Source organism: Mytilus trossulus, chromosome 8, assembly GCF_036588685.1.
Source record: "Mytilus trossulus isolate FHL-02 chromosome 8, PNRI_Mtr1.1.1.hap1, whole genome shotgun sequence".
NCBI classification, from domain to species: domain Eukaryota; kingdom Metazoa; phylum Mollusca; class Bivalvia; order Mytilida; family Mytilidae; genus Mytilus; species Mytilus trossulus.
In genome coordinates this window covers 20,417,013-20,423,012 of record NC_086380.1, presented here as the reverse complement: position 1 = coordinate 20,423,012, position 6,000 = coordinate 20,417,013, and positions in this window count along the sequence as shown.

The following is a 6,000-nucleotide window of genomic DNA, read 5'->3' as shown; positions in this document are numbered from 1 at the left end:
GATTTATCTGGAGTAGAATTATACATAAAGGATAACAGAAATTGCCAAACATATTAGAAAGTACATTAAGATTTGGCTTATATTCAGTTTTAGCAGGTTTTAGACCTTTGATAACTATTTACACCACTTGTTCATTGCCACTGCAGGTGGACATTTCGTCCTCGAGGGTATCACCAGCCCAGTAGTCAACATTTCGGTGTAGACAGGAATATCAATAATGTGGTCATTTTCATAAATTTCCTGTTTACAAAACTTTGAATTTTTCGAAAAACTAAGGATTTTCTTATCCCAGGCATATATTACCTTAGCTGTATTTGGCACAACTGTTCGGAATTTTGGATCCTCAATGCTCTTCAACTTTGTACTTGGTTGGCTTGATAAATAATTTGATATGCGCGTCACTGATGAGTCTTATGTAGACGAAACGCGCGTCTGGCGTACTAAATTATAATCCTGGTACCTTTGATAATTATTAGCAGATTTAAATTGTCATGCACAGAGTGTTATAATGTTATGATTTTCTATTGACAAAAGCGCTGTAACCCAAATGCATGTAGGAATTTGAACATAGTTTTCAATTCAAACAGAATAACCTATCCTTTTCCTGTTATTTTCTAAATCAAACAAACATTAAATTTTTCATCCAGTTTAGTGTGTAATTCCATTTTGATGCCTGTTACAAAAACATTAAGTCAATTATAGTAGAAGATATAATTACTAACCTACAAAATGTATAGCGATGGGGGTTGTGCCGCTTTGTATGCAACACATGAACATCTTTCCGACTTAAAGTAACTGAACGGTGACCTATAAATGTTAATTTCTGTGTCATTTTGGTCTATTGTGGAAGGTTGTCTCATTGACAATCATAAAACATCTTCTTTTTTATATTTACAAAACTTTGAATTCCCATTGGTTCTTTAAATGATTGATACTAACTAAATACATGGGTAAACATGTTTAAACAATTTGTAATACATATTAAACTACACACTGTATCATTTATTGAAATATATTATAATAAAGCTAAACATAAAAGAGATGAAATTACAAAACTAGAACAAGAACTTAAACTTTTGAATGAAATTCTTGATAACAACCTGGATGGAAAAAATAATAATTTGCCAAATATAATAGATTCAATAAATAAAACAGAAGAAACGCTACAAACTCTATATTCAGATAAAATAAAAGGGGCACAAATAAGATCACGAGTTAAATGGATAGAAGAGGGCGAAAAAAATACAAAATATTTCTTGGGATTAGAAAAATCAAGACAAACAAGGAAAAACATTACTGCTATAAGGGACTGTAAAGGAAAAATAACAGAAGATCAAGGCAAAATATTAGAAACGGGGAGAAATTATTATGTCAATTTATATAAGTCAACTAACCCTGAACTAACAGAAATTGAAAATTATATTGAAAAAACTAAAATAAATTACAAATTAAGTACAAAAGAAGGTAATGAAATTGACGGCAACCTGACAATAGAGGAATGCACACAATCTGTTTTTAAAATGAACTTAATAAAACACCAGGTATCGATGGTCTCTCAATTGAATTTTATAGAGCTTTCTGGTCAAACCTACAAAACTTTGCTGTAGATGTTTTTAATAATTGCTATGAAAAAAAAGAATTGACAAATTCTCAGAAACTTGGATTGATTACCCTTATATACAAGAAAAACGACCCATTAAATTTAGATAATTATAGACCAATTACCTTACTAAATGTAGATACCAAAATTATAGCATACTCTCTTGCACATAGACTGAAACCAATATTGCATAAAATCATTCATAGTGATCAAAACGGTAATGTAAAAAACAGATATATAGGATTTAATATTAGACAAATCCAAGATATTATAGATTATTCGTAAAAATTCAATGTAGATGGAGCTATCCTATTTTTAGACTTCACAAAGGCATTTGACTCGCTAGAGTGGGAATTTATGTATTGTTCTTTAAAGAAATTTGGCTTTCATGAATCTCTTTTGAGGTGGATAAATACTTTATACACAGATATAAAGGGTTGCATATTAAATAATGGCTGGATTTCAAGACCCTTCAACATTGAGCGCGGAATCCGTCAAGGGTGTCCCGCGAGTTCTATAATTATCGTATTTGCTGTTAAAAATTTAGCTAGTAGATTAAGACAAAATAAAAATTTTAAAGGTTTTTAAATTAAACTAGATAATAAAACCCATACATTAAAATTAAGCCAGCTTGCAGACGACACCACTTTATTTTTAAATTCGAAACAAGAAGTGTCATAAACTCTGAATATTATAGAAATTTTTGAATCACTTTCAGGCCTAAAACTTAACCGAAATAAAACAGAAGGAATGTGGCTCGGCAATTTAAAGTCCTGCAAAGATAAAGTTGAAAACATTAATTTTACACAAAAACCTATAAAAGTTTTTGAAATATACTTTGGACTTAATAAAAATGAGTGTAAAAAATTAAAATTGCAACGACAATACGAAAAATCTAAAAAAATAATTAAAGATTGGAATAAAAGAAATTTAACTATGTTAGGTAAGATAACTCTTGTTAAATCATTAATCTTACCGAATATTACTTATGTTGCACCTGTAACCGATATTGATAACGAACACCTAGCAAAATTTAAAAAAATAATATACAGTTTTATATGGAATAATAAATCTGAAAAGGTTAAAAGGGATATAATAAGTAAGAATTACCATGCTGGCGGGCTTAAAATGATAAACAAAGATAAATATCTAGAAGCGATAAATATTAGTTGGGTAAAAAAACTCATCGACAACGAAGATCTATCATCCAATTGGAAAGTATTACGAAGATTTTATTTTGATAAATTTGGACAAGAATTCCTTATATTTAAAATGAATTTCAACAATATTAATTTGGTCTATAAACTGAAAGAACTAATTCCACAATTTTACTTAAGAATAATCAAATCATGGATAAATACAAAATCTGAAAAGGAATTGGATCATCTATCATATAAACAAATAAGACAGCAGCTTATATGGGGCAATAAAAATATCAAATTAAACGGTAAATGTCTAATTTTCAAAAACTGAATAAACAGCAAAATTCTTTTTTTAAATGACATTATTGATAATAAAGGAAAATTTAATCAAAACATGATCTTAGATAAACTTTCCTGTCATGCTAACTGGTTTTCAGAATATTCTAAATTAATGAAAGCAATAGCAAAACAGTGGTTACAAGAGCTAACTAAAGAAGAATCACTAAAAACAAAAGTTGCCATTGACTCCGAATATCAATTTAAAGATAAAAAAGGAAAAATGGTATCACTTAAAAACATTTCCTCCAAAGACATTTACATCTCCCTCTTAAATAGATATTATGAAAAATAGGATTTCAAAAATGGGACAACATATTTATCTTGGAAAACAACACAAACAAAAGACAACAAATGCTAAATTATATCTTTTATTATATACAAGATAATCAATTCAAAATGTTAAGATGGAAATTTCTGCAGTACATTTTACCAACCAAACAATTACTTTTCTCTTGGAAAATAACTAAAACTCCCCTATGTAATATTTGTGATGTCATCGAAGATTATGAGCACTACTTTTTAACATGCAAATTTCTGAAATCATTTTGGGATCAAATAAAACTATTACTTGATAAACTTAAAATAGGACATCACATCATATCAATTAAATCACTTTTGTATGGATACAAAATAAACGATACAAGTTACTACAGTATTAATTATTTAATTACAATTATTCTGTTTACTGTATACAAAAGATACTATATATCCGAACAAAAACCAAAACAAATTAATAGGTTTGAAATTTTCAAAAAAGAATTTCTTCAATATCATGAAATATTGATAAATAAAGAAGGCAAATATGAAAAATTCCATAGTCTGGTTGCAGCAAAAATTAAATTCATTTCATAAATTAGAATTTATTATACATCATGTTATCATAATTCTATTCAGTTACATACATGTCATTATTACTATATATACATATTGTGCACTAACAAGTACTAACCTATCAATAAAAAGAAATATATTAATTAATGAATACATAGTGCTGGTTATCTTGATACCCCAAGTATGAGAAAAAAAGTGTATTTATAAATGTTAGATGCTGATTCATTTGGTTAACAATTTGCAATACATATAAAACTACAAACTGTATCATTTATAGTAATATACTAAGTAATGAATACAGAGGTCTGGTTATCTTAAAACCCCACATATGAGAGAAAAGGGTGTATTTATAAATGTTAGATGCTGATTCATTTTCATCTTTCTTTGAACTGATTTCCTTCATATATTTTCGTTTTTTTTACTTTTTGTTTTAATTAATGTTTTCAATTACTCTATTGATAGCATTTCAACTTTTAAATACAATTTGTAACAATTTGCGCTTGAGATCTTTTTCTTTTTTCTATTTTTCATATCATGTAGCACTATTTTGCCTAAGCTTATACTATTTACTGACTTGTGGCAGGCACCCATCTGAATAATATGGCGGGGTTAAACATGTTAGTGGGATCCAAACCCTCCCCTAACCCGGAACATTAGTATTACAGTACAACATAATAACGAACTATAGAATCAACCCTTAACATGAATAGCTAACAAGACAAGGATACAATTTAACTGTTATATTTCAATTGTAACATTTTTCATTATTAACTTTGTACCCTTTAAGAAGAGTGTTGAGAACATATTTTACGTCACTTTTCAAATCACGATTTAGCTTTAAATTTACGTCATATATGCATCTTTGCCTGTGTTATCTTTGAAAAGTGGTAATTATTATAAATAATGGGTTCGGACATAAAACTTTTATCGTCTGTACGTGTAGTTTAAAGGTCAACAACTTATATTCATCAGTTTTATATCAAATGGCTTGTGTTGTTTTGCACTTAAAAATAACGTTCATCATGTTTATGCTAATCACCTCATCTTTGTTGTTATGTTTTGGAATATCAAATTTCTTGTATATATTTTTTTTACTAAGCCATAACAAGATGTACAGCTTAACTATTAAAATAATGAAGAAAGTAAAACACTTTCAAACTATTTCCAAATCTAGGTAGGATACACTATGAGGAAAAGAAGAAAAAGAAGATCACTCAATGTTTACTATATGTAGGCCGACATCCAAAGATTAACCTCACCAAAATTCCAACCGAAATACATCATTATAAAGAGATATGTTTATTCACCAATAAAAAAACACTTAGTTATGAATGTGTCAATTGTTTCTTAGTAATTTATCAGGGGTTTCAAGATAAGGCAACAAAAATGTCCCAAATTATGCTTTGCAAAAGCAAAAAAGACTGTGAAGATTTATGGATGTTACTAAGGCCCAAGTCTTGTCCTATTTGTATATACGCTCATCAAATATACCAATGCCATGGATTGTTTAGTTCAGTTCTGAGACATACATAATTCGTTACCGATGTACACAAACCAGTTATGCATTCTACCAAATTCCCGTACGTTTCGGCCATTACGGCCTTCTTCACGGGAATAAATTACAACATTGAAACAACAATTACACCGCTTGGATACATTACGTTATAATAACCTCTATGACGTTCATTTGTCGCGTTTTTCGCTTTTTTAATATAAGTATATTTATTATCGTTCATACATTGTGTTGAGTCCTTCAGGTTCTAAATTTTTTTATTTTTTCATCCAAAAGGCTTCTTTAGTTTTTCTGTAAGTTTCTGTCCCAAATACTCTTTCTATGGCGCGCTAACTTTTATATTTGTCATTGAATGATTGTTCTGAATGAAATGGTTGGCTACTGGATCTTCTGTTTTCTTTGTTCGTATTTATGAAAAGTTCAATAGCATTCGTTGATATAGTGTATCATCCGTTTGTCTTACATGTATAACTTTTTCACATTTGTACAATTAATCGCATATATCAAGCCTAAGAGTTTACAATTTATTTGTCCCTGAATGGAATATTCTTTGCCGGTGTTGTCATAAAATACCT